The 12,800-nt window shown below is 31.3% G+C and overlaps 1 protein-coding gene across 12 annotated transcripts in view; it reads right to left on the bottom strand.

Moving 5' to 3' along the window:
• The window catches only part of LOC148283450 (ribosomal protein S6 kinase alpha-5-like), a 151,579-nt gene that overhangs the window by 109,749 nt on the left and 29,030 nt on the right, over positions 1-12,800 (bottom strand). The gene's annotated exons all lie outside the window — the stretch shown is intronic.

The raw sequence follows: 12,800 nt of genomic DNA, 5'->3' as shown, positions 1-12,800 counted from the left end.
AACTTCTTTTCTTATATATTATGTGTCATTATATTTACAGTGGAATTTTTTAATTGGCTTTAGTATTGTTAAGATTTTTCTAATTATTTTGTTTATGTAATAGCTGTAAAAATCCCAAATAAAATAAAATAAAATAAAACATTACAGAAAAAAGAACCAATTCATTCTAAATACAATAATAGATCACAAATTACAGGAGATAGTTATGTTATTAAAATAATATAACAAAATGTAAAAAGAAAAATTAAAAGTTAGAAAGTGCTTTCCTAAGGGAAGGCCCACTGTCGTGAAATATGTCGACATCCGAGGCGATGCGATTAAGTGGCAAGATTGCTCTACCAACCGGCATAACCATTGGCAGGTTGGTTCTGCGTCGTGGTAGGTAAAACAATCAACGCTGTCTTTGTCGAAGATAGTAATCAGGTACGAACAGACCTACATCCATCAGAATTTCACCTGGAAAAAGTGAACACCCACATGAACGTCCCTCCTCCTCCATAATGACTGATAGCCTAGCATCACCAATAAAAAGTCGGTTGGGAAGAGTCAAGGATAATATCCACACTATTTTAGGTACAGATAGCGCAGAATTTTTTTCTGCACTCTCTCCACCACTAAAGAGTATCGAGCCTCATGTGGCGACCAAATAATGGAACTAAACTCCAAACGACTTCGTACCAAGGAATTATACAACGTCCTCATTATCTGAGTGTTAGAAAAGATCTTGGCATTTCTAAGAACAAAACCAAGCACTTTAAGGAAGTAGTACATAGATTAACTATATGAAGATTAAAAGATAGCCGAGCATCAAACAACACCGCGAGATCTCTGGACGTTGAAGCCCTTTCAAGCCTCACTCCGTCCATGAGATAACGATAGTATATAGTTTTGGATGCTCTTGTGTATGCCATTACAAAACATTTGGAAACATTGAAGAATAATTTGTTTTGTTTGCTCCATTGAATTATATTTTGAATATCACTTTGAAGTTTAATACAATCTGAAGAAATCAGTTTTTCACAAAAAAAATATATGGTCCAAATATACTGAAAGAGATCAGTTTGTATGTTCCCAATAACTATACTAGAGCGAAATCTCATGCACTGTTTTACACACCCAGAAGCCGTACAAATGCAAGTCAGAATTCACCCATTAATAGGGCAATTCGCTAGCTGAGTACGGCTTGTGCGGATAATGTGGATCTATTTTCTATCCATTAACTTCAAACTTATATTTACAGTCAGCACTACGTAATTTGTTAAACAGCCCGTAAAGTAATGCAGACTACAATTTGTCAAATAAATATACAGTTTACATACACATGAATAAGGGCGGGCATTTTTTACTACCTACGCAAACCGTTTGATTTGAGAAAACAAGCAGTGTATGAACAGAGAATATTTCAATTATAAAACAAAAACATTTCAAAGGTAATATGGAAGCCTAGGCATCTACAGTGCTCATTAGCTGGTCTGAGTAGCCACTTTACACACTGTGTAACATTCACCATTCTGCCCATATTCGAATATCTATATTCCTTCAATTCTTTCATCTGTTGATGTTTGTGAAGTTAAAGAGCTGAAACCTTTATTTATGCGGGTGAGATTCATCTAATTGAATTATATCACCTACATACTAGGCAACGCCTGAAAATGTTATTTTTTTATTGTATATTTTGTTGCCCTTTAATAATAAGGTATATTTTTATGTTTTTTTTTTTTTTTTTAATATTTCCTTTTTTAATTACTTTTAAAAAAAATACCAGATACTCTTTTACAGAATATTTTATTTTCTCTTTCTTATGTTACACAAAAATATTCTATCCGTCTATTTATTATGGGAGCAAAAATTCAAGAACATTTTCTTGTATACCCACGAACAGGCCATGCCTTTGTGAGATTTTTGTTTACTTTTTTTACTATTATTATGTGTATTTCATTGCTATGTAATTATGCTTTATTTTTTGAATACTCTGTTTTACCTCTTATGTATATTGAAAAAAAAAAAAAAAAAAAACAGCTTACATCACTGTGGAAAATTTATATCGACTGTTTTTACAATTTTAGTTTCTTTGTATTCTTATTTTCAGAATGCAATATACGTAAAAACTGTTGTTTTTTTCCCAAATAATAAATAAAAACTCTATTAGCCTGCCCACGGCCGATATTGAACCTACTCGCCAGAAGAAACACTCTACACTTATTCAAGATAATGGACTTCCCCGGTAGGCACGACGGGAGAGATAAGAACGAAATAAACATTCTTTCATAATCTAATGAACTGCATACGAACACTGTCTATTATACACAAATAACATGTATGTATCTACTCTCACTGCCTCCACCTTCCATGGAATCATTTCTCTACAATACCGCAGAGTGTGTGCGGACCAACTACTGCTTTACAAAATTATGACAGGAATGGTTGACTGTACAGAGCTGCTTGGTTTAATAACAATACATGTGCCAGCCAGGATTTGTAGACGGTACCACCAATAAGTAAAACATCGTATGTTAAAAATGATTTTTTTCGTAGGACTTTTTCAACGTACAATACAAAATTTAAAAATATAGATTACACAAACATCACTCTGTCAGATTTAAAATTTACACTAAAAATGTATTATGTAACTTAGTAGACATTATAATAATAAATATGTACATCTCCCCTCCCCTCCCCTCCTTATCCTCTCTTCAAGCATTTTTGTCCTTATCCCGCCCAATTTACAGTAACTTAATGTTCTTAAAATAAATATTAAAAAATCTTTGATTATTGATATGTTATTGTTAATATTAATATGTAAATAACTATTTTTGATTTATATATCGAAGAGTCCCGACTTAACACGGAATTTTCTAACAAGTCGGGACATAAAAAAACATATAATTGTGGCTATGTAAAATTGTGTATTTTGTGCATTAAATAAAAAAAAATAAAAAAAATTGAGTACATGAGAATAACATTTTTATATGTATAAATTGTATGTATTTATTTGATATGTAATATATTTTCTTTGCCAACTTTGTATACTATGTGGAAATCTGTTATTAGTTCTGAGTTTATACACTATATCTGTTTGTTTACTAAAAATATGTATGTAGAACTGTTGAATTCCCAAATAAAATAAATTAAAATAAATAAAATAACTATTGACATATTCATATATAGACCTGCCCTGAGCCCTCAGAAGTGATGACACCTTACTCATGAACAAACGCTCAGTCATTGTTGCCGACGCGTATTTAGTCGTTCTTCGACTGCCAGCTAGGCGTGACGTTTAATGTACCTACTTGTGTCTTATTTTTATTCTTAAGGGTGGGGGGGTCAGTGCTATACTTTATTTGTTTATGCTTTATTAAGTTAGTTCATAACATCTTAAGAACTAATATGAACTTTTAATAATATTAAAATTTTATTTTTTTTAGTTCTCAATAACATATTTTTTCAAATTAATTTGAAATATTTCTATTGCCCTTATTTTTTCAGGTAACTCATTGTACAGCTTCAATCCCTTGTACAGTGAATTTGAGATTCTGTTTTTCTCCTCAATGGTAATCTTATATTTTTTGTACCCCTTATTTCATATGTATGACATTGTTGGTTAAATTTTATTATTGTTTTTATTTTATACATCCCCTTAATTATTTTATGTATAAATATTATCATATTTAATTTGTGGCTTTACTGTGAGCAAGCCAATTTTTTTGTGCATTCTTACTACATTAGAATAGATATTTCTTTTGAGTATAATCCTCATCGCCTTATTTTGAAGAATTTGTTTATTTTTAATTTCTCCTTCATTACATAAAAAAAGAATGGACAAACAGTAATTTATGTGTGGACATATTATTGTTATATATATAAGAATATTAATTTTTATATATTTTACCTTCTCCTAAATGTTCTTCATCTCTATTGTAATATGTTAATATTAAGAATGTGTTTAGAATTTAAATATCTATCCAAGTAGACCCCGAGATACTTCATTTCGTCCACAGAATTTATATTAAAATTATCAATATTAATATTGTAACCCTGGGATATTATTTTTTTCCCAATATTCATTTTTTTTTTTTTTTCAACAATATTTTGAGTTTGTCCACATTTCTGTAGACAAGGACTGGATTCAACTCCCTGGGGAGCTGTTTATATTAACATATTACAACAGAGATGAAGAACATTTGGGAGAAGGTAATATAGAAGTCTAGGCATTATATATATTACCTTCTCCTAAATGTTCTTCATCTCTGTTGTAACATGTTAATATAAACAGCTCCCCAAGGAGTTGAATCCAGTCCTTGTCTACAAAAATTTGGACAAACTCAAAATATTGTTGATAAATTACCCGGTCCATGAAGAAGTATAGAAATTGAAAAAATAATATTTTCAGGCGTTGCCTAGTATGTAGGTGAAACAATTCAATTAGATGAATCTTACCCGCATAAATAAAGGTTTCAGCTCTTTAACTTCACAAACATCAACAGATGAAAGAATTGAAGGAATATAGATGTTCAAATATAGGCAGAATGGTGAATGTTACACAGTGTGTAAAGTGGCCACTTAAACCAGCCATTGACAGTTCATAAGCCCTGTAGATGCCTAGACTTCTAAATTACCTTATCTTAAATATTCTTCATCTCTGTTGTAATATTTTGATATTAAGAATGTTTTTAGAATTCAAATATCTATCCAAGTAGACTGCGAGATACTTCATTTCGTCCACAGAATTTATATTAAAATTATTAATATTAATATTGTAACCCTGGGATATTATTTTTTTCCCAATATTCATATATTTTGTTTTTGATATATAAAATATTCTAATTTGAAAAGATCCTTTAAAATAAATATTTCACATCAACCATGTCGGGAATCGAACCCGAGACCTCTTGCATGGTAGGCAAACGCGCCGACCATTACAACACGAGGCCGAAATATGTAAATATTTATTATTAAATAATATAGGAATAATTCTTTATTTATTTATTTTTCATTCTTATGGTTGGGGTTGGAACCATCAGTAGGGTCGCAGTGAGTTACATCTTGCTGGAGGGTGTGAATCTATTATATGCTGCAAATGCCAAGGTGCATTCCACCGGCAACACTACTGACTAGTCTAACTCATTAGCGTCCACGTCGCGAACCCTGGGCAATGGAATCACACTCATAACGGTGTGATCACAGCATATAACGAAAGGATGAAAGGCGGGTTTCTGGCGCCTCCAAACCAGAACCAACCAGCTAAGGAAAGGAACCTCGACAGAAAATTTACTAGAGAAGGCAACGGGAAACCACTCTGGTCATCTTTTCCCAGGAATCACTATGGCGAGTACATTCAACAAGCAGTTGTCCAGGCCTCGGAGTAGCGCAGGACGGAGATGCTTTCGCTGTAGTGATCGCCAACGTCGGGGGGTCGTGATAAGGCACCCGCAAATAGATGATTTGCCCAAAAATTTCAATTTTGGGGCTATTTTCAACGAGTTGTAAATAATTCACTACTAGACAATGGGAATGAATTTTTTGGTTAAGTTGGGTTCGAACGTCGTACCTCTGATCCACGACCTAGCCACGGGACCACAACCCGATTAAAATATACGTGACATAATACTCTGTCCAAAAACTTGGTTTCGATAGTTACGCCAATTTCATCATACTTGGAGTAAACGTAATTTACCTCTCACATTCACCACAACTACTACTACCAAAACGCCATTTCCCCGTAGGGGTAGGCTGAGAGAATGGACCGCCACACACGTCTATCTTGACATATTTTTTTTTACACAATTTTATCATGGACACAATTATATGTTTTTTATGACCCGACTTGTTAGAAAATTCCGTGTTAATATCGATATATAAATCAATAATATTTATTTACGTATTAAAACAATATACAAAATAATCAAAACAATTTACAAAATAATCAAAACAATATACAAAATAATTAAAAACAATATACAAAATAATAATAGAAAAATTAAAATATTAAAAATTATTATAGAAAAATATAAATAATAAAAATTTAATAAAAAATTGTATATATATTCCTAGCTTCTTCAGCATTCATACATTTTGTCACACGTGCCCTTCGGTTCTGTCTGCTTTTGACATGACCAGACTTAAGATTTTGGTTTATCTGATCATGCCACGTCTTCCTTGGTCGTTCTCGTCTCATGTTACCCTCTCGCATACAGATTTGTTGAATTTGGTCATAACCTATCTTTCTCGGTATTTTGTTTATTTTTTTACTTATTCTACTTCTATCAACATTCGAATAAAAAATAGCAATAATTTCCATTATAAGTGTGTATGTATTGAAATTCCATTAGTAAACATTATCACCTCTACCCAAGGTTCATTGTACCCGGCTAAAATAATTACCTCAAGTCGTTACAAAAACAACTTGTTAGTCACAAAACTTTAATTCTTTTGGTATCAATTCAAAGATTCTAATAATAAGCTAGTGATATAATTGACCGTCCACTTCGTTGTGAAGTGGTAAGCGCGTTTGACAAGCATTGGATTGGGTACACATCTCTTCGTTTATCCAAGTGCCATTCTATTCTACACTATTTTGTCGCGAATCAATAACACACCGATCTATCAGTGGCGAATGGTGATTTTATTTATAGGTAAGCTATAAAAAAAATAACATATATTTGCACCTACATAGAAGGTACATAATATAATGTAAGTAATATATCCTTACATTAATATTTTTCTGTGGTTCTGTGTGATACAATAACTCTCATCTGTGAAATCAACTCAAACGACGTAACTTTGTGATATATTATATAGATATACTTATTATCCATTACTTAAATTCATAACTCATTAAAAAAAATATATAAAAAAATAACACTATGAATTCAGTCGATATTAGGTATTTAATTGAAATGTCAACTGGCCTAGCCTAATCTAGGTGTAAAAACCCGCACATTCAAAATATAATATACTTATTTGTATGAAAAAATAAGCTGGAATAATCGGCTAGTTTCTTGGCTCACCGCAGGCGCTGGGCGCGCTTTATTAATATTTATATTAGGATAAAAATACAAACGGTGGAAATGATTTAAAATAAATATTAATTATTTTATTTGTTTTTCTGTAAATAAAGTTACAGTAAAACGTTATTATGGTTAGTCAAATATAATGGTAAGCTGCGCATAATCGCTTCTATACAGAGTTCGCCCCTGCTATCTATATAATTATATTCTTATCAATGAACGTTTTTTAAAGAATTTCTTCCAGAATTTTCTCTAGCCGATGCCGTGGCTTTTTATTTCCGACGAAATTTTACACTGGTAAGATCAGGGACAATAAAATAAAAGTACCAAGTCGAAAAGTTCGAAGGTTGTCTGTTAAGGTCATCCTTCCTAGATTTGTTGACCTTTTTTTACTGATTAGTCATTTTATTATTTTATGTACCCAACTTCCCGAAGGAAAGATCGCCAATAAAAAGATATTGGCTCCCCATGGGTAGGGGCAGATGGAAGAATTGAAGAAATATGGATTTTTAAACACAGGCAAAATGGTGAATGTTACACAGAGTTTAAAGTGGCCACTTAAACCAGCCAATGACAGGTCAAAACCCCTGTTTTCCCTCTCTGTAGCAACAAATTTAGATCCAGATAACTACCTAGGGAGAAAATCCAGGCTCTCTGCAAACATTTGGACGTACTCAAAACATTGCTGAATATTCTTTTTTTATTATTTCACATTTTTTTTATAGAAAACTGTTATGTTTAAATGTATATATGCTTGTGTTTATAAAAGGCATTTGTGCCGTGTACACTAATAAAAATAAATCAAATTTGTTAATAAATAACAGCTTTAACACAAAAATATATAAAATTAGATTGTACAGAGAGAAAAAAACATGTATCAATTATGTCGGCCTCGTGGTGTAATCTCCTGAATGGTCAGCAGGTTTGCCTACCATTCAAGAGATCTTGGGTTCAATTGGTTAACATAAAATATATTTTTTTAAAAAGGTGTTTTCACACTTCAATATTTCATATTCCCTGGACAGTGCATTTGCCTACCATGCAGAGGTCTCGGGTTCGATTCCCGACATGGTTGATATGAAATATTATTGAAAAGGGTGTTTTTACACCAGAATAGATTAGCGGCCTCCATGGTGAAGTGGCTAAGACGCTTGACTTATACACGGAAGGTTCCGGGTTTGATTCCCGGCGAGAACACAAAAATTAAACGTGATTTTTCTTAAGCCTGGGTATTCTGTGCTGTAATTCACCACTGTTATTGGGCCGCCTGGCCTGTTGTGGTGCAAATTAAAAAAAAAAAGTCTATATAATTAGATTGACAAAGGGTTTCTGAGATGGTTTGGTCACGTAGAACGGCAACGTGAGACGAGGACGACCAAGGAAGACGTGGCATGATCAGATAAACCAAAATCTTAAGTCTGGTCATGTCAAAAGCAGACAGAACCGAAGGGCGTGTATGACAATATGTATGAATGTGGAAGAAGCTAGGATTGTATGCCAGGATAGACGTGTGTGGCGGTCAATTCTCTCTGCCTACCCCTACGGGAAAATGGCGTGATGGTAGTAGTAGTAATAAAATAGCCCATGGACTGGTACCTGAAGTGGAAGACTCATCAGCTTACTATCATGTAACAAAAATGATTAAGATACGCAGCGATTGGTGTACCAATGCAGTGCCCCATGCACCATTAGGTGTGGAAAGGGTATGATGCTGATGATGATCAATTATGTAATTACGTATATTAATCAATAAAAAAAAATTCAGAAAAAGTATGCTTTATTGTCAATTCGAAAGATTTGATTACACCGTTAATTATCAAGTATCATAAAACATAAAATAATATTAAAAAATCAGATAAGTACTTTTCTAAGATTTAGCATATTTTTTTAGTACCGCTTGGATGAGGCTTACTTAATGTAACAAGAGGATGGTTAAAGGTTATTTTCCTGCACAAAAAATCGAGCTACGTTCAAGGATACACAAATTTTCTAATTAATCAAGAATGGCCCATACCACACCGTGGTGAACATCCACACGGCACGATAGAATACAGTAAGGTGGATTACTAAAGTCTATTCATTGTTACAAGAATTTCCAAATAAACAAACCAGCCGCGTGATATTCGACGGAGAATAGCCTATTTCACACATATTTTATGTATTTAACAACAATATTTTGAGTTTGTCCAAATTTTTGTAGACAAGGACTGGATTCAACTCCCTGGGGAGCTGTTTATATTAACATATTACAACAGAGATGAAGAACATTTAAGAGAAAGTAATATGGTATCTAGGCATCTACAGGGCTTATGACCTGTCTATGGCTGGTTTAAGTGGCCACTTTACACAATGTGTAACATTCACCATTCTGCCTATATTTGAACATCTATATTCCTTCATTCAATGTTCTTCATCTCTGTTGTAATATGTTTTATGTATTTATTTACTCATATTTTTCTCTTACAAACTACATTTAATAATAAAAAATATGTGTCCTTACTGGAGTTACCAGTGCCAAGGACACTTAACAGTATACTTTTTTGAGACATTTTTACATTTGAGAATAAACAAAGAAGACTAACATATTACAACAGAGATGAAGAACATATTTTTTATATTTTACTTTATGTGCTGTTACATGTTCACTTAATTGCCATACTTACTAGTTCTTTGCTCAATGTATTATTATTGCGTTTTTCAAAAATTATTTTTTATTATTAACTTTTTAAAATCATTCTTATGTTGTTGAAATTCCATTCGTCGATGCGTTTTGAAGCTGCAAGACTTTTTGTGATGTTAGCTATCATATTATTTTTATCATATTATGTAAATGTTATCAACTATCAAATATCTAAATTTAGTAAATGGGGTCTAGAATTTCAACCGTCCATGCGCTCAGTGGCTGCAAGACTTGTTGTTATCTAAATTCTAATTTTATAAATTTGCTTTTTATTTCGTTTTAAATATCACTTAAACTCTAAACTTCATTGTCAAATAAAAAAATTAAAAACAAAAATGTAAATAGGGGCTAGATCTCTTATTGTCCATGCGCTCTGCAGCTGCAAGACGTTCTGTTATCTAGCTCATATATATCATAATTGGAGACGAGGAACTAGAATCCCAACCGTCCATGCGCTCTGTAGCTGCAAGACGTGTTGGGATATTTATTTACTGTACAGCGCCCTTGAGGTGATTTTCATAAAAATGGCGCTATATAAATTATCTAAACATTATTATTATTATTATTATTAACATTCTGGAGAAGGTAATTTTTTATTTATTTTTTATTTGTTTATTTTTCCATACACATATTATTTACAGAGAGATATAATTACAAAAATACACTATGGAGAAAATACATCTTAAAATTAAGCTATAACATGAATTGGAAAAAATGCCCACAAAGACTTAAACGTTTGAGCGTGGGCCATTCCTTTTTTAATTATTAAAAATTAATAGCATACATATATGGTATTTTTTTATATTTTTTTTTTATAGAGTCTTTATTCAATAAAATATACATATTATTACAATATTAATACATTATAAAGAAAACAAAGTATTAAGATATATTTTGTCCCGATAAACTATTCAATAATAGTTTGTCATCGGGTGCTCAGACATTAGTTTTAATTAATAATCAAATAAGAAGAGTACAGACATAATACTGTATACGTATAAAATAATAAACATAAAAATAGTTTAAAGATTTTTTTTTTTTTAAGTAAGAAAATAGAGTAAAATAATACAATTAAAATTAAAGAATAGTAATTTACTTAAATATATTTTAAATATAAGAAAAAAAAAAATAATAGACACGAAATATGAAATGAAAAAAAGAAAAGAAAAACATATATATTACGAAAACATGATTTATTTGCACAATGCATTTATTTTTAATTTTAATTATTTTTTAAAGAATGTGTCTATCTGTTCCTTCCATGCTGATTAGGGCTTATGACCTGTCAATGGCTGGTTTAAGTGGCCACTTTACACACTGTGTAACATTCACCATTTTGCCCATATTTGAACATATTCCTTCAATTCTTTCATCTGTTGATGTTTGTGAAGTTAAAGAGCTGAAACCTTTATTTATAAGCCCGGTAGATGCCTAGACTTCTATATTACCTCCTCTTAAATGTTCTTCATCCCTGTTGTAATACGTTAATATAAACAGCTCCCCAGGGAGTTGAATCCAGTCCTCGGCTACAAAAATTTGGACAAACTCAAAATATTGTTAAAGAAGACTAACTTAATAAACAGAGATAATTAACAAAATATTGACAGTTTTAAAAACTAGGTATATATGCACATCTATATTATTTATATTACAAAACGCACAATGAAAATAACAAAAACCTAACATAAGCTATCATCTTAATCTAAACGACACAGTTGAAGTAAAGTGGATTTTACATTTATTTATTAGATTCGTTTATACCTTTACTGTTTGTCCTTTTTTTTATTAAACTCCGTAGTTAATGACTTAAATAAGTAAAAATATCAATAAAAACGCCTCGGTTAATAAATATTTTTTTTAATAAAAATATTAGCGTTCTTTAATTTATCCAAATATTTCATTTTCAACGAGTCGTAAAAAACTCACTATTAGAAAATGGAAATCAAGTTGGTGTAGAGTGGGGTTCGATCCTCGGACTTCTGATCCGTGAGTCCGCAACGCTAGCCACGGGACCACAACCCGATTCAAATAATATAGTAAAACTTGAGTAAATCAATTTTAATGATTTTCATAGTACTTTTTTCGATTCGGGATGAAAAATATTTTTTTTTTCAAGCTTTCGGTTGCTGCAGAAAAAAACAAAGTATACCACGCGAAGAAAAATCTTTCAGACACCAGTTCTTTATATAAACAGTTGTGGAATTACAAATGTCACAAATTTTAAGGTCTCAGGTGCGGTCCTCAATGACCATTTGGCCTGGAATGCACATTTGTAATAAGCTCAATAATATATATATATTATCAACTCAGTGAAATTGGTCGCAGAGAGTCGGAGGGGTTGATGGTGGCTATTAGATGGCCAACACATGTTCTTATTTGAATTGTAATATGTTTTTATTTCTTTATTGATTGAATTTTTGAAGATCCTCATTAATTTACTCTGTTTTTACTATATACGAGTGTACACATTTTTTTATCACAACTTACATTATGTTTTCTTGTTTTATGGTTTTTCTTTTCACTGTATATTTAACTATGTTTTTTGCTATGCATATCTATATATTTATACATATCTATGTGTTTTACTATGTTTCTTGATATGGATTTTGTTTTTTTACTACGTATTTTTTTTTTAAATTTATTTTATTTAATGCACAAAATACACAATTTTATCATAGACACAATTATATGTTTTTTATGTCCCGACTTGTTAGAAAATTCCGTGTTAAGGTCGGGGCTCTTCGATATCGAAGAGTCCCGACTTATGTAAAAATCTAAAATATTTACTAACATATTAAAACAATATACAAAATAATCAAAACAATATGCAAAACAATATACAAAATAATAATAGAAAAATATAAATAATAAAAAATATAATAGAAAAATGTGCTTGGTATGTCTTTTATTAAGTATTTTTACAATGTATTTTACTGGGTTTTTTACTATGCTTTTATTATTTTTTTTACTATGTTTTTTTTTAAACTATGTATTTTACTATGTTTTTCACTATGTCTAATAACTTTATTTATTTTTTTATGTATTGCTTACTGTTTTATACCAATATTTTGACTGGCTTAGAACGGGGTAAATAACCCTAGTTAGATAATCAA

Source organism: Micrasema longulum, unplaced genomic scaffold, assembly GCF_059751315.1.
Source record: "Micrasema longulum isolate JH-2025_06_02 unplaced genomic scaffold, ASM5975131v1 h1tg000237l, whole genome shotgun sequence".
Taxonomy (NCBI): domain Eukaryota; kingdom Metazoa; phylum Arthropoda; class Insecta; order Trichoptera; family Brachycentridae; genus Micrasema; species Micrasema longulum.
The sequence above is the reverse complement of the archived record's forward strand: the minus strand, read 5'-3'. Positions and strand labels throughout refer to the sequence as shown.